The sequence below is a fragment of the Protopterus annectens genome, chromosome 8.part0 (assembly GCF_019279795.1).
Source record: "Protopterus annectens isolate FY-2018-M chromosome 8.part0, PAN1.0, whole genome shotgun sequence".
Lineage (NCBI taxonomy): Eukaryota > Metazoa > Chordata > Ceratodontiformes > Protopteridae > Protopterus > Protopterus annectens.
In genome coordinates this window covers 1,694,781,377-1,694,808,105 of record NC_056741.1, presented here as the reverse complement: position 1 = coordinate 1,694,808,105, position 26,729 = coordinate 1,694,781,377, and the positions used below count along the sequence as shown (strand labels likewise).

The 26,729-nt window shown below is 43.4% G+C and overlaps 1 pseudogene; it reads left to right on the top strand.

The window, feature by feature from the left end:
* Nucleotides 1-852: 852 nt before the first annotated feature.
* Nucleotides 853-1,869, top strand: LOC122808541 (annotated as a pseudogene).
* The last annotated feature ends 24,860 nt before the right edge of the window (nucleotides 1,870-26,729 follow it).

The following is a 26,729-nucleotide window of genomic DNA, read 5'->3' as shown; positions in this document are numbered from 1 at the left end:
CTGTATTTAGAGCCTCCGAGTATGTTTTCGTGCATTTATGTGTGTCATTTGCCGGTGTTGGTTTAATAGGTCTATGTGAGACTGGTGGTGTGTTACAAGTATTTCCCTTCTCCTCTTGACTGTCAGTTCCAGTCTTGGGTTGAGAGAGCTTTGCCTCCAGTTTGGCTGTATAATTGCATCTCTCACGTATGTTAGTGTTTGGTGGTAGGAGGAGAGGGTTGTCTGTGTACATGAGGCAGTTGTAACATTGCCTCAAAATGCCCAGATTCACCAGATGGACTGGAGAGTACACCTGAAACTGCCCTTTGGACATGCCTGAATAGGTAAAGTGAGCTGTTTTACTGACTGGCTGATAGGGACAAATAGAGAGCCTTGTCCTTCTGGACCGTGTGGGGGGGGGGGGGTCTAGTGCTAGGGTTAATTAGTGCTTGCTATGAGTTTTGAGCAAGTGCTGGGCTGTGAAATCAATGGTTTGAGTGCTTAAGTTGAAAGTTCCATCAGAGCCATTTTCTATGTACTACATACCTCCACCTAGAGCAATAATTAATGGCACTTTGCATTTTTAATGTAAAAACAGTTTTTTTTTTTCAATATGAATTGGTTGTGAACTGCTATTGAATAGCAAACATTCCATAGAGAAAAGGAGTTTGTGAATTTCATCCTACTTTTTTATAATTGCAAATATATAGTCATGATTATTTTGATTTAATGTATTTTTTGCAGATGGATGCCTCTGCCAAAACTAATTTGATTTTTTTTTCTGTTTAACTTTTACATTCCACAAAAATAATAAGAAACAGCTTCACTATTCTTGCATTTGTATTCTCTTGCAAGAAGACTGACCCCTGGAGAATGCAATCAGATGACTTAGAATACTGCTATCTTTCGTTAAATGATTCATGCATAAAAACTTCAAGGTCCACATTAGTTTACACTACATTATATATTGTCATGTCTGGTTCTATGATAATAACAACCTGTGGAAATGTTGTTGTAATCATTTCAATCTCCCATTTCAAACAACTCCACTGCCCTACTAATGTTCTTGTCTGTTCTTTGGCAGTTGTAGATTTTTTTGTATGATTTATTGTTATGCTGTACAGCAGGGTCAGATCCATTGACTCCTGCTGGCATTTTGGAAGTAGATTCTGCAGAGTATGTATAAGTTTTGATGTAATGTTCTGCACAACTTCTATATTTCACCTTTGCTTTATTGCAATTGACCGTCACTATGCAATATGCGATCCTTTACATTACTACACTAAAATTACCTTTTCCACTGTTAGTATTTGTAGCAATAAGCTGAATAATTCCATTTGTGTTTGCTTTTGGACTTGTTCTTTCTCAAACAGGTATAGATGGGATTGAAGAACATGTTGCCTCAGTCAGTTGCACTGGCTTGTGTGTGTTGATTATGAATAGACTATGGTCTGTAGTGTCTGCCACTGTGGCATTTATTGCTCCAGCCACAGTAATGGTCTGCATTTATATTAGGATTTTTATTGTAGCAAGAAGGCATGCTAGAGCAATGAGTAACAAAGATGAGCACAAAGAAAAGAACAAGCAACACATCTCTTGCACCAAAGAAAGGAAGGCTGCAAAGACTTTATAGGTATAGTAATGGGAACATGTATTATTTGTTGGCCTCCCTGTTTTGTAGGCAATGCTGCTGATCCATTTTTTGATTATACTACACCTGTTGTTCTTTATGATGTGTTTATGTGGCTTGCATATTTCAGTTCTGGTTTTGATCCTGTAATTTATGGCTTCTTTTATTTTTGGTTTAGGAAAGAATTGTATACCATCATAACTGGTAAAATTTTTAATCCCACCTCTTCTACAACCAGGCTGTACCAAGAAAATCAATGAAGTTGTTGCACTGATCCCCCAGTTCTGCTGATCATGACAAGAGCATATTAAACAATTTAGTTAGTTGATTATTCAGTTATTTATTTGCTTATTTATTTATTTGGAGTTTGCAAAAAGAGAAAAATGGATTAAGCCAAGAGCATTTTTTAGCCATGACTTGTTCAAAGCACACTGAACATTTACAATATTGTGCAGAAAATCAGAGGTAGTGATAAAAGTTGTTGTTGTTGTTATTATGTCTTTCGGCTTTTCCCGGTTAGGGGTCGCCACAGTGGAGCTCCGGTCTTCTAATGATTGGTAGTTGATTTTTACCTGCCGAGTTACCAGCCCTGACGCACAACTTTCAACGAAGGTACGCCCATTCACGCATGCCTCCACGCAGAAGACGCTCTAACTGAGAATCAAACTATAAAAAAATATATACTTCTCTCAGCATAGTAAATCAGTGTTAAGGAAATCCTTTCAGATAAAATATATAGTATGTGTATAGAGAGATACTTTCTCTTGTGGTAAGTGACTTACTTGGAACAGCATACACTGGGGGCCAGATTTCAAAAGACCTGCACTCAGTGTAAATGAAGTACTCCAGTATAATATGCTTAAATTTATAGTTTTTTTTCTTTATTTTAGTTATTTATTTATTTGTTGCAGAGGGTATACAAAAACAAAAAAGTTCAGATTATTAGAAAAACTAGATTTTAGTCTGTTAACCAGAGAGTTAGACGTAGCTATGCATGTCTTATAGTTGGAGATAGAATCTGAATATGGACAAAATGACACAGAAAGAACCAGCCAATATGTCTGAAGAAGAAAGTATAAGGCTGATATTATTGACTGATTCCTGGAAAATGGAGCATTTATACTTGATAAGCAACATAGTATAATGCATGCCGGTGATTTAGCCTTATGGAGCATATGAATTACAGATGTCTACAACTTTGTTTCAAAACTAAAAAATTCCCTTGTGACTTTTCATCTCACTCTAACCACACTATTCTGATAACTTAAATTGCAAGTACACTGAAAGTGGAGTAACTTGTTTAAGAGAGAAATCTTGCAGAATTCTGTTTTCAAACCTGCATTTACTGTAATAACAAATACCACACAGTATTTTAATGTTGTTATCAATGTTTTGTACATATTGGCTGGAAATGAGTGTTTATGTAATATTTTAAGTATGTCCATGTGTCTGTGGTCCACTTATTTCACTTCACCATGAGTGACTCATGGCTGAAAGGTACCCTTGGAGCAGTTTATTTGCTGTCAAGTAAATAAACAAATAGATTGGATGCCATTACCCTTAGTTAGAAAAATTATATATAATGTGTTTAAACCTCTACATTGGCGTTTTTTTTAGTTACACTTGCAAATTCTTTGAGATACTTGCAGATGTGAGTCAGTCACTTAACGCAGTCTTTCTTTTAATGAAAATTTAGTGAAAGCAGATTAAAATTAATTTAAGAAAGATCTTGATACTTTTTATGTATTATAGAAGTGCCATAAACATACAAATATTAAACATTTATCTGGTTAATTTCTATAGGCTCCTAACACCTGCATCACAAAAAAATTGCATTCCTACTATGTCATTTTAATTGATTACCTCTACTTTTTGTTTAAATTCTAAATTAAGATGCAATTGTTAAACTTCTGCATTGGTGTTGCTCTCCATTTGTCTAAGACAGTATAAAACCTTCAACTGATGAATGTCTACTTTTGGCATTATTTTTCTTTTTTAAATTTTTAACTAGTGGAAGCTGCATAGCACACCTGCATCAATTTTAACATCTAAATCAATGATAATTTTATACATCTGTATTATTCTACTTAAATTGTTGTACAGAACTTTTTGTCAATTAATTCTAATGTATCAATGTCCAGTTTGCCACTCTGCCCTACACCAGGTTTGATCATTGTTAAAATGACAGGCCCATATTTATATTCCATTGCATGTATGACTATTAAAGTATAAGCATGGATTTACTGCTGCCCCTAATTTAATTTTGTTATTGACAGTATTCTCTACGCTTGATTTTAGCATAGAGTAATTAATTATCCCCAGTCACACAAGCCATTGTTTTCTTCTTACCAAAACAGTGGCACCCTTCTTGCAGTCTTCGTATGCAGATGAAGAATCATATTATTCTTACTTTTTGTTGTTTCATTTGTGGTGAAAACAATTTCACCTAAGAAGTACCACATCCATTTTTATTCATGGAGGCATGAGCTTCACCAAATGCTGGATAAATGAAGTTTGGCAACAAACCAAGTTGTCCAAGGACATCTTCATGGGGAGGGGTAGGTTGAAATTAGGGGGAGTTAAGTGGGTTGGGGAGGTGAAAGGGTTAAGTGGAGGCAGGGATGGTTGGGAGGAAATGAGATAAGGATGGCAAGGGGCTTAAGAGGTTTACTCTACTGTAACTTGGTTAAGCAATCACATTTTGGTGTGAATTTGCTAAGGCAGGGTATGCCCATGACGACCTGTGGGTGTAACAGGAGAGAGGGTAGGTCTCTCAGCACTGGTTGGTGGGGTATGTATTTATGTATTTTGTGCTTTGAGTTCTCAGGCCAGGGGGTTAGAGATCCGTATGGTTTTGCTTCTGAAATTCTGGAGAGGACAGGAGGTTGGGGCAGTCATCTTGTCGGAAGCCTTGTTTTGGAGATATGTGTATATATATATATATATATATATATATATATATATATATATATATATATATATATATATATATATATATATATATATCTGTGAATGCATGTTTATGTAGGTACAAGTATGTGTATACATGTATGTGTGTATGTAGGTATATATGTATGTATGTGTGTATATGTATGTGGGTGTGTGCGTGTATAGGTGGCTTGTGTGGCTGGTCAGTGTTTCTGTTGGTGAATTAATTGTGTGATCCCATTTACCAATGCATCTTGGTTTTGTCGGGTCTTTCTCTTTTTCGGCACCTTGGGGAGGTTGGCTTTGGCGTTCGTTGGTGGTTGTGGAGTTGGTGCAGAATTCTGGCATCAGGGAGGTTGAGAGAACCATGGATTCCATTTTGTGGGCTTTGGGCTTGTGTTGCGAGCCTTGCCTGAGGTGGCTCTGTTGTTTGTGCATGCATGGGGGTTGGTGCTTGGGTGGGGTTGCCTGGTGCATGGCTCTGTTGGTGTCCTTTGCTGTGAGCTGACTGCAGTATTAGATTCTCTGCATGTCTTTGGGGTGTCTAATACCAGAATGGGAATGGGCCCCATCCCTAAGGCAAAGGATGATTAAGTCCAGGAGATTAGTATTGTTCAAATCTTTGAAGTTAGCCAGGAGTGCTCTGCGTAGCACCCACAATGTGCCCAGTATTGAATCCTAGTGGGCAGAGAAGATGCGAGTGTCGCTGCATTCATACTGAGTTACATGTATTGTTTCCATCTAAATACAATAGTAAAGTCTGATAAGATTGAGTTTTGGGGTTGGAGGAAGCCGTGAAGGCCATTTCGCGGGCTAGGGGGAGGGTGAGTTCTGTGGGGGAAGAGGTTGCTACCGCTCATGTGTGATATAGCATCGGCAACTATATATAAAAAAAAAAAAAACTTTGTTGAAGGGCATTAAAGGTTTACACAGTAACCGGCCATTATGTATTGCAGCTGATGTGTTGTGTGTATGTTGATCATGCAGACCTTTTGCGGAACTTCAAAAAAAAAAAAACTTATGAACTTTGGAGGCATGCTGGTTGAGTTTGGGTTGAGGACTGCTGCGGATGTCACTTATCTTAATGCAGCACTGGATAGACAGAGGTTCTTACAATGGTGTTGGGATGCTGGTTGGACCTAGTGCCCTTCTTAACCCGGTGCCTTTATATTTTCATCTGGACTGGCTGTTCCGCTTTAATAGGTAGAAGTTGGTTATACTTAATATGGATGTGCTGTCCAGGTTGTTAGTAGCTGTTGTTTTCGTGGCTGGTTGCTGATTTTTTTTTCTGACTTTGATATCTGTTCAGTTGCCTTGGGACTATGATGCCCCTATGTAATGGTTCCTTCACCTCTCTGGTGCCAGGGCTTTCAGCGGTTACTACAGATTCATGCACACGGGCACTTACTGGTGGGGGGGGGACTGGCATGCTTTCTTCTTTGATGAGCAAAGTAAAGGGCTGAAGCAACTATTCCACTGCTAGGATTTGTGATGTAACTTTCAAGTATGTAAGGGTCATCACTTCATCAATGAAGTGCACTTTTAAATGTATTGGGAATTATAAGATGTCGAGGGGTTTAAGATAATAGTACTTTTATGGCAGCCTGTTGAATAAGGATTTGATTCCAGTTGCTGCTGTGGTTTGTTGTCAGCATACCTGTCAAGTGTATAGAGTTTTAGAGAAGGTCCAGACATACTTTTCAGTTCAGACTTGATACCCTTTGGTAAGTGAAAGCTAATCCAGACTCGTTTATTTATTTTGGGGAGATGATACATTGAGTATAACATTGTGTTAGGTTATTACACACACAAAAAAAAAAAAATATATATATATATATATATATATATATATATATATATATATATATATATATATAATAATAATAATAATAATAATAATAAATAAATGAAATTAGAAAGTGAGGACAGGGTATGGGCAGGTTGTAGCAGGAAGATCTTGTGTAGGCAGAATTTGAAAACTCATTAATATTAATCACAAGGTATGTCAGTGGTACAGACAACAGAGAGTGTAGGTCATTTTGAGACACATTGAGATCTGAGCCGTTTGGTGCTGGGGAGTGTTTGCTGATTCTTGGGGTAGTGAATCATGACAATTCTGATGTTTCATGCCAATGGTCACCTGCAGATATGTTGATTCTGACAGTTAATACGTCTGCATTTTATCAAGTGTTCCATAGTACACACCACTTGATTAGGCAAGTTATGGGAACAGGCCTCTTGCTGTGATAATATAGGTGCCTCAAAGCAGTGAGCAGTAAAGAGGTATGGGAGAGCAGACAAAGCGCAGGTGAGGTAAGACATGTTAAGGGTGGTGTGTGGTCATTGGTGATTCTCTTGATAACTGCAGTCACTAGGTCGCTAGGTAATGGCTTACAAGTAAAGTTGGACGGTGCTGTGAAGAGCAGTTAAGCTGGTTCACTGGCTTTCAGGTACACACATGTGACACTGCTAGTCAGCTATTATTAGGTTTGCTGCATTGTGTTAATTTGTTCCATATTGTCTTGGTTAGTGTACCGCATTTGGAGATGGAAGGTTAAGAGCTAGGCTGATGGTTTTACAATATAAGTTAGCTTGGCTTTACAGGACACTAATTGATGTGGTCTGGAATCCCAAGGTTGCACTGTTTGTGGATATTTATAGGTCCCTTCATGTTTAGGGTTTAGTTTTAACATACTCGACTCCTTTCCGGGTTGACAGGATAGGTGGTACTTGAAGATGTCTTGGAATGTGTGTTATTAATTTTGGATGATTTACATGTCTTTTTCTTTCTTGCAGATGGGGTCTTGGAATGCTGTGGCTGTAATTTGGAATAGGTGGGTATAAGGCGGAGCCTTTTCTTTACATATTATAGGGTTTAATGTTTGTCCTTTTCTTTGTAGATGGTGGTGTGCTGAGTACTAGTTGTGGCAGTACACAGTGAATTTGCAGATGATGGAAACAGTGGCGAGCGAGGAGGTTACACATGGAGAGCACAAGTGAACAACAGTTACTGACGGAAGTAAGTGGATTTCAAAGCTGTTGAGTTTTGGTAGAGGATTTGCACTGCTAGTCAGAGAAGGACAGGTATTTGAGTTTGTGATCTCAGGGTTAATGTTAAATTAATGTTGAAAGTTGTCCCTGCTTTTGGGCATTTGCATTTAATAGTAAAAGGGAGCAACAGCCATTGGCCATAGGTAAGATTTTGGGTTCCTGCAGTGGGCTTGATGAGGTTACAGGTAATGCATTTTATTTAGTGCTCACTAAGGCACATCAATGGGGATGGGGTTCAGGTAAGTGGAGTGGAGTCGCAGCACTCTTTAGTATTATAGGAAGTTATTAGGCTACTGACTTGGGGATGGTTACAAGTTAGACAAGTTTGGCTCTTTTTTGGCGGGCAGCACTTATCACTCTTGTCCAAGGGGATATGAGTCATAGTATTTAAAAAAAAGGGGGGGGATGCTGGTGCCATACTTTGGTGGAGAGTTTGGCAAACACTTGATGGAGTGGCAGGGGTGCTTGTCAGTGCCTCCATGTTAAGTAATTATTGGTATGTGTGCACATAGAATTTATTGTTTTTTCTTTTCTTTGCAAATTGCTGAAGTGCAGAAGGCATCATGCGGTTTCTTGAAAAGGGGGTTTGAAAGGTGATATTTTGATAGGATGGATGTTCTTGCCACTGGAATGGAGCACAAGGAGGGTCTGAGTAATCACCTTAGTAAGGCATGTTAGAGCACTGTGTTTAATTAGTGGAAACTGATTATTGCATTGATATAGGGGGCAAGTAAGGAAGGGGTAGGTAGAGAGGCCAAAGGGAAAACTGTTGGAGATGGTTTATGGAGAGTGTGGAGATCCAACGGAATGAGTAGAGTTACAATATTTAAAGGAGCACAGGAACCTATTAGGCTACAGCCCTACGGCTCCTGCAAGCTAGTGAAGTTCAATCCTTGTTTTCTTGGAACCTTTGGGTGGTTGTATTCACTCATCCACTTGTTTGAACCATATGTGGGGGAAGGGCCAATGAGATGTTTGACAGGATACTGAAGTTTGTTCCTGGTGGGAGGTATCTTTGGGGTGACAAATTTGTCCCTTGAGTAGGTAGTGTTAATGTTACATACCAGGTTAAGGTTTAACAGAATAGCACAAGGATCATTTCACTCAGGGTTTGGGTGAATTTTGTCGATAGGGTTTTAGGCAGCATGGTAGATAGGTGGCTTTGTTGGGGTAGTTTTAGAAACTGGGTGCGTTGTTACAGGGGAGTTAGAAGGTTTAAAGGAAGATTGGTCACAGGATAAGACAGCTGTAGGGCAGGTCTTAATTACCTTCTAGTGGTATAGGTAACATAAGGAAAGAGAGCTTTTGAGGGGAAAGGCTAGGGACAAACAGGGGTTAAGAATGGTTTGGTAATGAGTGAATTGGGGGTGTTTATGGCTGGGCACGTGAGTACTTCATTGCTGAGCATAAGCAATTTTCAGGAACTAGGTCAAGGGGTTCTGGTTTTCTGCCATTTAAGGTTAGGACATTAAAGTTTTGGAGTTAGACTATTCCCTACAGTAATGGGCTAAACGGGTATGTATTCTCTTGGTGTGGATGTTCCGGTGGTACAGTGAGGTCATGGTAATCCTACTTTATTTAGTTTCATTAGGGAGTGTTTCAGTGATGGTATGGCAAGATGGGTTTATGATGGGATTCTAAGGGCTTTACAGATGATGGGTACACCGAATGATGTTTGACTTGACCCTTCCCTTTATGGGAAGTAGTGGGTTGAACAATTTTGGTAGAAGGGAGGGGGAACAACCTGGTCAGGCTGGTTGGTGGAAAAGAGGGATAGGCTTGCCCTCTTCTGTTCCCCCTCTGGTGTCTGGATGTTCATTTCAAGGATCTGGGGAAAGGAAAATGAGCAGCTGGAGGAAGCTTGCTGAATAGATAAGCTGAGGTAAGGATGCTGCTTACTTGGTGATTGGTAATTAAATGAATGGTGTATGAAGTGAGATGGGACACTGCTTCATAAGTAAAGTAAGTGAGCAGAGGTATGGACCCTGCTTGTTTGGTAGGGTTAGTAGGTATGCTGCCCTGATTAACATTACAAGAATGGTACTTCATAAGTAAAGTAAGTTAGCAGAGGTATGCACTCTGCTTACTGGGGCAGGATGAGTAGGTATGCTGCCATGATTAACAATTTACAAGGATGTTATACTGTGTTTAGAATCAAGTATATTATGAACTGTTGTAATTAATGAAGTTGGTGAACAAAGCTATGTTATGGAAATTTAATAAAGGTAGTCAAATGTCGTTTGGTGTGATGTGTTTATTGAAGGGGACCGGGACAATTGTCTTGTCAATCTTGATTCTGATCATGGAAGTACCTACATTTGTTTACAATACTTGAGTTGGAGATATTCTCCGTTGACTTTCCACTCTATTTTTTCTTGAATGGATATTTGTTAGATTGAAAATTCCCCATATTTTCTATTATGTACAATGTATGTTTTTTAAGTAATACATTCCAAGCAATTTGTACAAATTTTTTCTTGAATGATCACAAATGTTGTGATTTATGAGAATTGTTTTGCAATATTTAACTGGGCTTGTAAAAGCAACAAAACTTTTAAAATGCCTTCCTGGTATGCCTTATAATTTTGAAATAGAATATCTGCAATTTACTGCAACAGTTGCACATAATTTAACGTTCTTAATTTAAACCTGTTTCTTCCTCTAAAAAAAGGAAAAGCAAAAAATATCAATGTACAAATCGAAAGCAACAAACACATGTTCAAAAAATACATAATTCGTTTTACATTTCTCTTTTCTGTTTTTTTTATATTAAAAGATTTATTTTCATTTGGTTTATTGTTAGTCCTAGTGAGCATTTCAATGGGCCAGATTCATGAAGGCTAGCACGGAGTCTTAGAGTAGAGTAAGACTCCATGCAGCCAACATGTCTGCCGAGAGATCCAGGAACAGCCGGTAGGGGCGTGCAACTGAGATCTCTAAACTAGTCCTACACGGACAGGGCTGGGATATGCAAATTACCTCAATTGTAGGCAAAAACTATGCAAATGAGGTAAATTTGCGATCCAGGAAACCCAAACCTGTCCGAGTAGAAGTTGTGTTACTTGCAAAAACGTACTCAGTTGATAACTGAGTACGGTTCTGCAAATAGCAAAATGGAGCCGTGTCAGCTGGAAATAAAGCATGAATGTACAGGAGGAAGCATGCCAATGGCCAAAAATATGGCCATTGGCAAAGGGAAGGGATGCAAATTAAAAATAAAATAACTTTTTTTTTATCCTGATCTCCAGGGTTTAACCGTAGCGCAGCGCCGCGCAAACGCACTGCGCCCTAAAAGCAGAAAATTAATAATTAAGATCCACAAATGTGGATTTTATAGCTAAAAAAAAGTTACAATGCAAGGGAATGGCATGCTGAAGACAACATGGCCACCGAGTAGAGGTTGCTAAGGGGGTAAGCTCAGTCTAAGAGATGTAACTAAGCATTAGTAGGCAATCCTATGGAAATGAGAGTTAGGATAGTGAATCGCAAGTTTACATAGCAAATGAGCACAGTCACTGGAGTGTATGAGTAGAATAAGGGGTGTAACAGAGTAGAAGATAGGTGACATCATGAGGGGGGTATGTATGAAAGGAGTGAAGCTCATTGGAGCAGAGTGTCATGTGTCAGCTTACATTCACATAATAGTGAAAGAGGAGTGTCAACAGGTAGGCCAGGTAAAGTTAAGAAATTGAAGGTGTATGCCGTGGATAACACCAAAGTTTCTTGCTGAGCGTGCATGCGCGCGTGTGTGCACCAGTAAACCCGAGTAAGACAGTGTGCACGCGTGTTAGCGTGTGTGCACACATGTAGGCTTGAGTAAGCATATGTAAGGCTGTGTAAACAGTTGTAAGCGCATCTGCACTAGTGTGCACGCGGTTTAACAAGAATAAGCAAGGCTTAGTCCGTGTAAGCATGTGTGCGCACGTGTTGGCTGCTGTGCGCGTGTTTGCATTTGTGTGCACAGCACTCCCCCCCGCTGAGGAAACAGAAAGGAAAAAGGAAGCACACCAAATAGTGGGAAGTTACCAGGGAGTACTAGCAGAGCTAGCAGGTGAAAACAATCAGAACAGGCAATTACCCAGGCAGAACACAAGCCCAGCCCAGCCCAGAACTTAAAACTCTGCAAACAACAGTCCATTATGTTTCTCTTAAGAGGCACTGCAACACTGCAGTAAGCTAATAGAAGTGAAAACTGAAAAAGCTTTACTGAGACAAAAAATGTTAGGGGCTGCCATTGCTGTTATAAGGCGACATGTGCAACATGCTGAGGGTGGTGATAATGCAAATGCTGCTGGACAACCCACAGTGAGGAGATGGAAAAGACTGTACAGGCTCAGCGTTACCTACCAGGGGCTACATGAGCTGGAAATAGTGGAGTGCTATAGAGTGGACAGTGACCTCTTGCAGCAAATTGTTGAGCTGTGCAGGCCACACCTCACACACAGAACCAACAGAGAGGAACCCATCCCAGTGGAAACTAAGGTATGTGTTGGCCTAAGAATATTAGCAACAGGTACCTTCCAGAGACCAGCTGGTGATATGATGGGGATATCACAGGCATCACCATCCAGGGTACTGCACCAGTTCCTGGATGCCATGTCAGCACATGGTGATCATGTATATTTCCCCAATTCCCGTGAGGAATTGGCTAGCAATATGCATCTCTTCCAGCAAATAGCAGAATACCCTGAGGTAGTGAGTGCAATAGACTGCACGCACATACACATCAAAGCACCAGCCGGTGAGCGGGGTAGGGTCCACTTCAACCGCAAGGGCTTCCCCTCCATCAACTGTCAGGTCATGTGTGATGCCCAGGGCATAATACTGAATGTGTGTGCTGGCTGCCCTGGAAGCTACCATGATTCCCATATCTGGCATCTGATGCAGCTGTACCAGACATTTGCCAATGGGGACATCCCACATGGTCACCTAGTGGGGGATGCTGGCTATGCACTGGAGCCGTGGCTGAAGACACCCATCAGAAACGCACACACACCTGAAGAGGAACGCCATAATGAGGCACATGCACAAACACAAAATGTAATCGAGCATGTGTTTGGGCTGCTCAAGTCACAGTTCCGGTGCCTGGACACATCTGGTGGAGCCTTGCAGTACTCACCAACTACATGTACCCAAATTGTCATTGTATGTGCTATGCTACATAATATGATCCTGCAAAAACAGCTGCAGCAGTACCAGCATAGGCCTGGGCCAAACAGCCCCCCACCATTGCAAACGCCATCACAGGCAGAGCATGACTTGGAGGAGGAACAACCTGAGCCTGCCCCACTAGGCAGAAGGAGGCATGCCCAGTATGCTTTGGCCTTGGCAAAGAGGCAACACATAGCACATACACTGGCTCAGTAGGAACTCTGGAAATGATACCCTTCTCTGACCCGGACATATAGTAAAAGGGATGCCTACGTTGACACTACCTGCTTTCAGACATGTATAAGGAGTGTAGTATGTGCATCCGACATAGGCAGCCCTGCTTCAACACCTGAGGCATGATTTCCATGTGTTAAACAATATAGAGCAGTGCTAAACAGCATTTACCATCATGAAGTATATGTAAACAAAATCGCACACAGCAACTACTACAAATGTGGTCAGTGTAGAGTAATATTGGCCAATGTCCAGCAAGGAGGGTAATATTGAGCAATGTTGAACAAGCTGGGCCTAGGTTGGGCATAGCTGAACAAAAGGCAACAGGCTCATATTTGCTCTACTGGCACCTAAGCAGTCTGGTCTGCTCAGTAGGAAAACATAAGCGGCGATGGGTCTCGAACCCAGGACACTGTGCACTATAGTCATAGCACTGAACCACTAAACCATGACAGTATTGCAGTGGTTAGTCTGTATGAAGAAATGGCGATAAGTCTATGCAAAGTATTTCATGTGAACCCTGCAGGCACAGCATAATCCCTGTCAAGTTATGGTGAGTCCTGCAGTAAGAGCATAACCTGACTTTCACCACACATGGTACAAATGTTAATATTGGACATGTAGACATACATCAACAAATGTAGTGGTCCTCAGACAGCAACACACTGAAAGGTCACACTGGGCATGCTCACAAACTTGAATACATGAGACAAATGTCAGGCAACAGAACAATGACAGTCTGAACTGGGCATGCTCACACACTTAGACCATGTTGGAGTACAGCGTTGGGCTACATATAGCAGGCAGTTGCATGTGTTAACCCACAAACCTCTCACTACCCAGCAATCTGCCCTGTGCACACATTGAATTGCAACTGACATGTAAATAATATAGTGGAACCCTGCCATAAGCAAATATGTTCTGCAGATACCTAGGTAATTCATAGAAAGTGTGAAAGCAAAGATGATAAAAACCTGCAAACAGTATCAGCAATAAACATTGTGCATCATGACAATTATCATAGGTTCAAAGGTTGATACTAGGCTATCTGCCCTAGGGCATGTACAAGCATAGCCAGTGTGTGTTTGGCTTCTGCAACCCAGTCTAATCAGAACACTGTGCCTCTGAATAGTAGGTCACACAAGATAGCCCATTCATGTTGAGTGTATTATGTCTCTGTCTAGCAGGGACCCAGAAGATATCGCATGGGTAAACATGTGATCACCCATCCACATGTCAAGATGTCACCTGTAGGTGGTCAGTGGGTGGCTCTGCCTATGCAAAACCGGGACTACCTGGAGTAAGTGGAGGCTTTCTGATAATAATCTGTCCCCCCAGCATGTCCTTTTAACATCAGTGCTGAGGTATATGTCCCTGGAGTGTGTAGCTCCAAGGGAGTCAGATATCCTGAGGTGGAGCATGTCAAGTAAGTCTGGGTCAGATATTGCCTGCAACTACAGGCACGCAACACATCCGTGTAGGTGGTAAGTGACTGAGTATAGCTGGAGTTACTGTATCAGAACTGTGCAGGGCATCTGTGCGAGTCCCTACATCTGCTCGATGAGTAACATTTGTGGCCATTACAGTTGCTGCAGGTGTCAGGTAAGGTACATCAAATGTGGCATAGTAACCAAGCATGGTCGTGAAGAGTATAGGGGCACAATGACCACACGTGATCAACATTTGAAACCATGTGGGATATGGTGGGCTATGTAGACATACTGTCTAGCCACTATGGCAATAGGATTGTCAAAGGCGAGAGTACAAACAGGTTGTGTTCCCAAAACCGTAACAACCACTACTGTATGTAATGGATCACAACCTATGTGGTAATGTGTGGGCATTTTGTCATCCTCAAAGGGGATGACTATGCAACTAATGACATGTAGCCATGGGCCATGGCTCAGGCACCATTCAACCTATCTCTGTGAGACCTTGCATGAGTATGCATGTGCCAGCAGGAGAGCTGATTATGGCACCCAGTTTGCAGTCATCTGCGAACATGGGCAGCCACAACCCTCCTGTGATAGCCTGTACATCACACAAATATATACTGAACAAGAGAGGTCCCAGGACTGAGACTTGTGGGATGTCATATGTCATGGGTGTATAGTCAGACATGGCACCTGCAACACTGAGCACGTGGGTGCTATCCCTGATCCAGGTAGTGATCCATCGTGTCAGATATGTGTCAACATTGATGCTGGGGAGCCTATGCATAATGGCCAAGCGGAGTATTGTGTTGAAGGGTTGTGCAAGGTCCAGGCAGGCTGTGTGGACAACTGTCCCAACACTGATGGACCTGGTAACTGTTGAAAGAATATGAACAGGTCCAACAGGCAAGATCTGCCCACAACAATGCTGTAATGTGTAGGACCCAGTTTTTGTAGGTTTCCCATGTCTATGTGCATGAGTCCCATTACAATACACCCCATAGCTTTGCAGAACAGGCTAGATAGCCTTTTAGGCCAATATTGCATGTGGTCTGTTGTGGCAGTAATCAGTGGAGTGGGACCACTATCGCTGTACGCCATTCCGTGGGTACATATGCTGCAGTAACTCTTATGTCGAACAGTGACGTAATGTGAGTGTTATGTCTGTCATGAAGGCTGTTTATGACACAGGCTGGGACATCGTCTGGTCCCACTGATGCTATGATGTCCGCTGTGGGAAGGGCAGTACTCACCTGTTTACTCGTGATGTCTGGGAGGTTACACTCTGTTGGTATGGACAGTACCACCTTAGGGGGGATGTGGGGGACACATCTGCACTGAACCTGTTTGTCAGGATGATGGCAATGTCAGTGGGTTCAGGGTATGTGTAGTCAGTATGCAGTAACACACAGCATATCAGTGAGTGTCCAGCCAGGTACCTGAATCGACTGAAGAAGGCCTTGTGAGTGTCCGACGTGTCTGGTGCAATTGTCCGTTAGAAACATGCCTGACATAATTACCTAAGTGATTGTAGCTGTCTGCCAGTACAGATCACAGATGCCTTCCCTGTCTGGGATTGTGCTCTACCATGTAGTAGCTTCCTCCATTTGTTGAAAAGTGTATGAATGGCTGGGGTCTACCACACAGGTCCACTGCCATTGCAGGAATGAGTCCAGTTGTTATTTTGGATGTAACGATCCATGCAGTCCACTAAGTGTCCATAGGATGTGTATGTAAAGGATACAGCAGTCTGAGCCATACTTACCACTGACCCAGGGTCTCTGAAGGATACCACCGTGGTTTGGAGGAGTGTGACGTTTTCGTATGGCAAGTTCACTAACATAACCCAGGAAGGGTGTGGGGACGGGATATGGATGTCCAGTGAGATAAAGTATGTTCTGCCTTTAGCAATGAGGGGTATATCGCAGGTGTGGCACATAGAGTCCCCATGTCGGTGATGATCATGTCCAATATGTTGTCCCCTCGTGTGGGTGTGGTGACCGGTTGTGCCATAGCATATGAGTGTAGAAATAGTAGCAACTGTTGGTCGAGGGTGTTGTGGCCTGAGTACTATCCACAGTCAATGAGTGGGTATTTGACATCCCCCAATATAATGGTGTTTGGGGAGACCTTCATAGTGTCCAATGTCCCCCTGAAAGCTGAGTGGGGTTGCTGAGTTGGGGAGTGTGGTCTGTAGCAGGCAACAAACCAAACGTACGATTTGCACAATGTTAGGTGCATATGTATGGTTTGTGATGCTTTGTGCAGTGCTACCAACCCGGAGGTATGTGTATCTGTGATGTATAATGGATACACCCCCTAATTGTGTTGGCCATTCCAAGTTAGGTGGTCAGAAAGCATGGTACGAAATACAACCTGGTAGTGCTGGTGTGCATGTGGGAGCCTGAACCATGTGTCTGTTAGTGCACAGATATTGCTATCCTCCATACTGAGGAAATCCCTGAGTGGGCACAATTTGAGGGTAATACATCTGGTGTTGAGCAGCATTACCCTCAGTGTCGTGTACTTTGTAATGTCTATGTGGTTCTGTCCTTTGAGCCCCACTTAAATAAGGCACTATGGTGGCAGCAAGGACCCTAGCCAGTATGCAAAGGTCCAAGGGTGACAGGCGCAAGCTGCCCATAGGGAAGTTACATGGCATGTCGAGCATGTCACCCCAGGGTGACAGACACTGTATCCCCTTTGAATAACACCAAAATGTTAGCCAACTGTTAAATGTGATCAGTGTGTTGGTATGCTGTGACATCATACTTGGTGAGTGTAAGATGCTAGACAAGGTCAGGGTAATACTGGGCTGGGCTACATGATCACAGAGTTCCTCTATGTTTCATGTCATGTGGTCCAGGGAGGAACGTCTGAGTTGTACGCACCAGCATGGCCAATGATGGAGCCAGTCCTGGACTTGCTTTGGAGTGATCTGAGTGCATGTGTCATGTGGCGGATCCTGGCACCTGAGAGACAGCTCAAAGTGACTATTCCCTTGTTTGGCCTGGTGAGTGGGACAAAAGTGTGATTGACATTGTCACCTATAACAAGTGTATCAGGTGTGTTGTTTTGCCCAAAGGGCAGTGACTGTGTAGCACACTGACATTGTGAACTCTGTGACATGTGGGCATTGTAGTGGGGTAGCAGTTGTATGTGTGTCTGCTGTGGAGGTCTCTGCTGCTTAGATAGAGTGTACGTAGAGCCTCAGAATATGTGTATGTGTGATAATGTGGTTTGTGTGCTGTCACTATCGGTGTATGCGAGACTGATATGTGGTGTGTGTGGTCACCCTCACCACCTGATAGGCTATGCCAGTCATGAGTCGAGAGAGCTCAGCGTCCTGTATGTCAATATTGTTACATCTCCCACATATATGTGAGTGTGATGTGAGGAGGAGAGGGTTGTCTGTGTACATGAGGCAGATGTGACATTGTGTCATAACCACAAAATTCATTAGCTGGACTGGAGAGTACACATTAAACCGACCCCTGGACATGCCAGTGTATTATGATGACATACTCTGTAGCCTGAGCACAAAGGATCAGTAGGGTGTTAAATGTGTAAAAGAGTATAACCGGGATTAGTGCTCAGGTTTGTTGGTGTTTTGTAAAGAGTGGCTGAGAAGGAGTCCAGACTGAGATTCATGACATGTCCTTCAGCTATGTAATAAATAGTAATGTACACGCATATATGTGCTGAGTCAGGGACAACTGTACCTTACTGACATTGCCAACATCCTATCGGACATGGCCCATGTATACATACCCACCTCCCACAGACGATAGTCCCTGACATCATACCAGGAGATATCACGTGTAGAATGGCAGAACAGCTCCCCCAAAGCCAAAAGCATGGCAGCAATTGGATAATTGGATTACATTGTTTCACAATATGTGTCATGCATGCACTATAGAACAAACAGACCCTGCACCTGAACAGTCTGTTGAGCCTCACCCACTCCACAGGACCTGGAACCGTCAAATGTGTTACAGCAACATAAGGCACTCCCCACATGTGTGGGTGCACAACACACCATAGGAAGTATAGTCCAGTAAGCCTATAAAGTCTGATCTTTAAGGCCATAGAGTGCATCATGGCAGACATGATAAACAGAGCTATTGGAAACCGACAAACACACAAACCTACCAACTGTGGTATGTTCTTGCGCAGATCATGGTTCCCAAGCATGGTACACCATCTGCAAGGCAGCCACCCAGGACATACATCATGGAACAGAGCTACACATGTCCCACATAGACTTTGAAAAGCTCTTCATCAACATCACAGACTCATGTCGTACTCACAAAATCAACAATCTCTGCATAGATGTGTGTTGACATATGGAGGGATGTCAATGTGTCCACAGATAGATCACACAAGGTGAGACTCATGGGGTCCTGTACAAGCTGTTGATACCTGCCAACCTACATGGATCATTCCTGGGATTGCAAAACAATGTGTACACACATTACCATGTCCAGTCTGATGATGTCATCATCCTACATACCAGGAGAACAGAAATAACCCAGTAACGCATATAGCGTGCAGTGTTAATGCGTATTTCTCTAGTATCATGACAAAGTTAGGTAGGTGTTTGAGTCCTGCAAACGCCAAGTGTGTGGGGGGGTGTGCATATGTGTGTGGTTTCCTTTGAGAGGAGTAGCCTTTTTGGAGACTGGGAAAACACATTAAAAGAGGTACAGCCCTCTTTGGAAAGTCCGATGATGTCAGCATCCTACAAATATTCAAGGAGAACACAAACCACCCATTAATGCATATAGCGCAACATGTTAATGCGTATCTCTCTAGTATCATAACATAATTAGGTAGGGGTTTGAGTCCTGCAAACGCCAAGCGTCTGTGTGGGGTGGGGGTGTTTATGTGTGTGGTTTCCTTTGAGGGGAGTAGCCTTTTTGGAGACTGGGAAAACACATTAAAAGAGGTACATCCCTCTTTGGAAATGCCAAGTGTGTGTGGGGGGTGTGCATATGTGTGTGGTTTCCTTTGAGAGGAGTAGCCTTTTTGGAGACTGGGAAATCACATTAAAAGAGGTACATCCCTCTTTGGAAAGTCCGATGATGTCAGCATCCAACAAATATTATTAATGTGTAACTCTCTTATCATGACCGTTAGGTAACTCTCAGTATCATGACGAGTTAGGGGTGTGTGGGGGCTGTGTGTGTGTGTGTTTGAGAGGAGTATCCATTTTGGCTTTTGGAAAAATAAACAAAAAAGAGGTGCATCCCCATCCCCCGGAAAGTCCGATGATGTCAAAATATTCAACAAAAACAAAAACCATCCAAAACATATAGTAGCATATAATGTTAATGTGTTAATCTCTATATCTATTATACATTATTAAGTTGTGGTAGTGGTTTGAGTCCCGCAGTGTGCAAGCATTGCACAGTCATTGCAGTGCTTTGTTTTTTTTTTCTTACCACGGCAAATGTTCAAAACAGTATGTGCATTGCACGGTTATCTGGTATGCACAATATCAAATAAATATGTGTACAAATACCCTCAATCAGCACATGAAGGTGATAAGCCATGATAAATTTTGTAACATGACGGCACAGACACATTTCAGGTAACACTACCACATTCACAATACATGGGTCAAGTCATGTCTGTGATATCAATGTCTCATGGTCAAGGCCATCCACACCACACACACACACACACAGCACAGCATCTATAGAGTACAGTGAGTGAGGGTGCTATATGTACACAACAGCGACTGGCAATAATAGCCCTGTGGATATGCATGCAGGCCCCTAATGTGTTATGTGAAACACCTAGGGACCCAACAATACCTATGGATAGGTGGATACCAAGGGACAGATGACATAACACGTATCTGTCTGTACACATTGGTACCCAACATACATGTTGAGGGATACCACCTATGTGGTACTGTCGAGATAGTATGTACAGTAAATGTGGATGAATATGCCATAGACAGCTTACTGCTATACAGCATGTATTGGACAACAGGTATCTGTCTGTATGATACCCTTGTGTAGGATATGCGTCCCATCCAGGGTATGCAGTGTAGGCCAATGCATGCATTTCCAGATGTTGATGGACATATCCCTAGTGTATTTGCATGTACCTAAGAGGGCTATATGCCACACAGGTGTGGTCCCAGGAATGTGTGGTGGTCAATACCACTGGTTACTGTTATTGTATAGTACTGGGAGGATCCAACTGTTACTGAGTTCCCTACAACTGTGAGTCATTTGTCAGGACATCATCTAATGATTGGTTATAGTCATGCTGTTGAGATGGTGTATACTACCAGACTGCAGATCATTGACAGATATCAACAGTATCTCCCACAGCATAGTGCCAACCCATGTCATACACACATGTGTACCCATGTTAGTACATATCTGTAGTAGAATGCATACTGGCCATCGAAAGATACCATGATATGTTAACAATGTGTAGAACAGGGTAAGTCACACATCCCACGTGTCCACTATGCACGTGCATGCAGACAGTGCACACACATCATGCTCACAGATGTACACCCGCTAATTTGTAATGCACACATCACACACGTACTGTCCACTCACTAACACATGCTGACAACACTGTACATGTCAGCCAAGTGGCACATGGGTGGACATTACATACTCAGGACAAACACTGGTGTAAACAATGCTACGATGACTATCACAGCTGTGATGTATAATGCCTGCTCAGGTATACCTACAAGGATATCATTACACATTATCAACTTGCTACTATTGCTACACTGCTATAATGTCACCCTGTGCATCAGAACCATGTTAGCCTGTTACTGCATCAATGTTACAGATGACAGGAGGTGGCACAGGTGTCATCATATGCACAGGGTGTGTTGTAGGTCTGCCAGAGCCTGACATTGACCCATCCAATCGGCATGTCTGTGTGTGTGTGTGTGTGTGTGTGTGTGTGTGTGTGTGTGTGTGTGTGTGTGTGTGTGTGTGTGTGTGTGTGTGTGTGTGTGTGTGTGTGTGTGTGTGTGTGTGTGTGTGTGTGTAAGGGACAACAGTACTGCATGGGCCAATGTTGATGTAATGTGTGTGTGTATGTGTGAGCCCTAGCTGTATGGTAAATGTGTGTGTGTGTCTGCATGCACACAATTCCACCATGTGACTGCCATATACGGGTGGTTGTGGGACAGCCACAGACGGTACCTGCTAGGCCATACAGATCACTGTCTCCAGCCACGGACACAGTACCTGTGCCTAGCAGAGGTGCTACGGGCAATATCGGATACCAACCCTGACTGGGTGCTGTCATCAGATGCAGAGGTATGATGACTGGACCCATGTCCCTGCTGGGACTGGCCAGTGCCACGTGCACGTTGTCTAGTAGGACGGTCAATGGACAGGCCAGTCCCAGAATTGTTAGGGCTGGTACTGCCACTACGGGAGCGGCTGTGATCCATGGTTCGTCCACGATGACTGCCAGCTGATGCTATTACTGGCATGCGTCCGCGTCGGCTTCTCATCTATCCCGCATGGTCCTGGTTCATGGCTAACACATCGTAGAGGACATCTAATGTCTCCCTCAACTGGCTATCAATTACCTAGGTGTAATTCCGGATGGCACTGGCAAGGTCACGGATGCTGTCATTGAAAGCAGTGTAATGGGCCCTCTGCACCCTTAGTCCCTGTCGGGTGTACCGTTCCATACATGCATGTGCCTGCATTACAGCCCAGAACATACTGGAGGTTGTAATACCTCTGGGGGCACATCTGCCAGGGGCAATACAACCAGTGGTGCTCCACCGAGAACTCCTGGACATCCGCATATGTGGTACCATTCCAGTAATATGGCTACGGCTGCTGTGAGGGGATGCATGTACCATAGATACCACACTCTCCTGGTCAATGCCAACTGTATGCTGTCCCTCAGCTAAGGCCATTGGTGATGAGGGATGAATTGGCAGTATGAGTGTGCGCATAGATGGGGTTGACCACTTTGTAGTGTTGATTGGTGGACTAACGGCAGACTCTGTCAGACCTTCCCATGCCACAATACATGTCTCATCAGCTCCACTATCAGTGGCGGTGACATCAAGTTCCCTGCTGCATTCAGTCACCCCTAACTCAGCACCTGTGGAAGGAAGACAGGAAACACACTTTACACTCTGTATGTGATGTTAGCACACATGCACACATGCACACATGAACACAGGCATACATGCACACATGAACACATGCACACATGAACACATGCACACATGCACACATGTACACATGCACACATGCACACATGAACACATGCACACATGCACACATGCACACATGAACACATGAACACATGCACACATGCACACATGAACACATGCACATAAATACACTGCTCACCACAGTACATACACACACACACATCAGCAATCCAACACATACACAATAGTGGGTGATGGTGCGTGACAGTATCACAAGGCAAACAGTCACCAACAACGTGTCAGCATGCAAAATATGTGTTGCTCAAGACCATGCAGTGCAAGTGTAGACAGCCCCATCTAATGACATTATACATGGCTTTGATGCATGTGTGTAGTTGTTCAATTGATTGGGTACACCCTGGAACAGAGTGTGTACATGGACACAACATTGCTGTGCAAGTATTATCTGCTCTGCAATGTCATGTACACCATCACTCAATGGTATACATACCATGGCTGCATGTGTTATCTGTGTGACACATAGATTGCCATGTCTGATGACACTGCCTGTGTCCATAGCACATAATACTGGGCACAGGTGTAGTGAATACATGCAATGTACAGACATGGGATGAATGGTGCATGTAGACATGAAGAAATGCCAATGCTTGGCATGGGCATTGTACAGTGGTTATGGTGAGTGTGGCAAATATTGCAGATATGACAGTGCCAGCCATGACATGGCATGCTACACGACTGCAGCATTAAACACCACACATACCCAATGTGTGTCTTGTGACCTATACACCCAATAGCATTCCAGGACATATATGTGACTCTTTGTACAGATGGCAACTGATGTGCAGAATGTGTATACTAGCATATGTAAGCACACACACAACATGCTATGCATGGTGTGTATAGGTGCATATGTTTGCACACACAGAACAATGAGGTGCACATCAAAGACTGCTATGTGTAGTACTGTGGTCAGTGTAACCGGATGGGGTGTAGTACCATGTGCCATCATCATCATCATGCATCTTGTGGTCACTCACGGCTACTACTGTGCGACAGACCACCGCCTAGCATGCTGTACCTGAAATGCAGTGCCGTGGATACGTTCACTATTACACAGCCACTTTGTACATGGGTGTATGAGGTGCCCAGTAGGGAGCATTGCCTCACATGACTGTGTTATGTGTTGAAGAGTGTTGCACAGCCCCATGATAGGCCTATACCCCAGAGGTATGTCATGTGTGTGTGGATGACATGTGGGGTACTGACGTGTGACCTTACAGCAGGTGTGTGGTTACGCCATATGTAGCATGGCTTTATGTACTGCATGTGATCAATGTGTTATGTTGTGTACAGGTGTTGCAACTATGCCTATCCAATGTGCGGTACGGGGTTGCCACAACTGTGTCTCATGCTCTGTGTATTGCATGTCATTGAGGCAGTTGCTGACATTACTGAGCTGTGCAACATCTCACAGCAAACATGCATGACATGCATTATGCGTAGGTGTGTTAAGTGCACATGGCCTACACCTCACCTATGACATGCATATTTCATTACCAACATTGCAGGTATAACACACTCACCAGCATGGATCAGCTGCCCTGCCGTCACACCAGAGTGACCTATGAGAATATGAGAGGGTTCGTCAGTGGCCACAACTGTGGCATTGCTACAGTGGGTATGCTAAACTGCAGTACAACAACAGTCACAGGTGTAGGTGTAGGGATATTATTCAAACTATCCGTATTGCACAACACTAGGCAGCTGAACAGCTAAACACACAGTACACATCTCACGTACACATAATCTAACAATACAGTTAACTGTAGTCTACAGATTGGGCATGTTACCTGCTTGCTCCACGTGGATGTGCTGGGTGGCTCTGGCCTCCATTACAACACATGTCAGTGGTTGTTGTAGCTGTTGTTCAGGAGCCACCATGCTTAGGAGCAGCTCCTCTGCTCTGGTGAGGGGGGGATGAATGGCCACCCCTCCACCTGTGGCAAGCTGCTGTCTTTGTATATCAGACGCACACCTCCAGGCTTGTCTAATTTAATCACTGCAGTGATGGCGTACCTGCTCATATGTCCGGTTATGCATGCCTATGTTATTTGCCCGACTAACAAGTTCCTGCACAGTGCAGTCTGCTCCTGCTGGTGCTGGCCGCTTCTGGAGAAGAGCATTTTGTACTGCTGCAAAAGGCTGTTGCGTATCACCTCTTCCTCCTCCGCTGTATACGCTGGGTTGCGGTGGTGGGCCATCTGGATGAAAAACATATGAACAATATGTGTGAGAGTGTCCTGTGTCACACTTTGCACTTTTACCCACAGATATCACTTTACTGCCATATATACCATCCTATTGGCTGTCAGAGGTTGCACATATTCAATACCACTTATTGGTTCACAGGCCACAACTACCTAGCACGGCCTGGCAGACTCTATATATCACACCACTATACAACAGTACCTGACACACTGTTTGAGACACATTGCACAACCTCAAGACAGGGGTGTATATCACACCGATGCACGAACAGAGATGTCATCTATTGCAATGGATGTATAGTACAGGTACAGTAGTACCAATCAACCACCCTAGTCATTGATGCCATAGCCCTGTCTAACAGATGTGTCCAGTTACTATAGGTGGCATACTGCTGTAACAGACTATATATGTTGCTGGATACACACATTTACCCTGTAACACACATATGATCGCAGCCATTGTACAGGCATAATCACACACACACATCAGGTGAACATACAACGCACCACTGTACGCCAACACAGATGAGCATTACCTGTGTACCATACGGTACCATGTGCCACTACTTACACACCCTTATGTCTGCATTCTGTCCTCTGAGGAGACTACAGGAAACACACATGACAGTGTTTCCAAGCAATGTGAACACACACCATACTGTGCTGTTTAGGCCTACAGCTTCAGGTAGTACTACAGTTCATATTGGTGATGGATTCACCAGCAGTACCACTCACTAAGCATACATGTATTGCTTTAGCCTACAATGAGACACCACATTCGTTAACGGAGAACTACGTCACATCATCTGCCGTACTACTATGTCTGCCTAACAGTACATTACACATCAGTTGCTGTCCTTACAGCTAGGATAGGCACTACCATGTCAGATACAACATCACACTAAGCTATCACACCTTTACAGACCTTGCACACATTCAGCGTTACACTTATGCAACCTCACATAGCAGCTATTGCATTAAGTAGATGTGTGAGTGCAAAGTGTCATAGGTAGGTAATATGCTATTGGCCCTAGGCCCTATAGCAGCCTAGCCATATGCTACCCTGGCCTTTGGCACACATGTACTTATATTTCACTTGCCCCTGCCAACCTGAGCCACAGAGGTGTTTTCTGGGGTGTATTACCAATCTCCCACACACTCATCAGGGGTATTTATAACAACTACTAAGGAGGAGCCTTGTTTGCTATTGCTATGTGGTCTATTCTGGTGTATGGCATATCTCTGAGATGGGAACCTATCCCCCCAGCATGTGCCGTTTAGTGAGCTGACAAGGTTTAGGGCCCTAGAGCATGTATCCCGGAGGGATTGTGATATGTTGCCATGATGGTTGCCACCCAGCTATGGGTGTGACATACCTCTGTATGTCCAGCAGAGGTCAACTCTGTGTGGCCAGTATGCAATACAGTGTACTTGTGATTTTGGGAGTCAGTCTGCATAGGGCATCTGTTTGCAGTCAGTATTACCCTCTGGGGGGTCTGTCTGTGGCCTGTTCACCTGGTGTAGTTGTCATGTGAAGTACATACCACACAGGGCATTGTGATGAGTACAGGGGAACTCTACCCTATACGGCCATAGCTGACACACCTGTTGTCATGACACATACCACACAGATTACAGGTATAGTGTGACACTGTCTTCATCAAAGCAGAGGCTACTGTCCACCTGTGTCCCATGTTCCCTTATCACACCTTCACTGTTAGGTACATCTCTAGCTATGTGGTAGTTAATGGGTACACTGTTTTGGGAAGGTGGAATGGCACTGCAGTATCAACACTTGTCTACAGTCCGTACCTTGGTCACCACACACCTGTTGCGGTACATATGAACCTGTGTCTCTGTCTCTC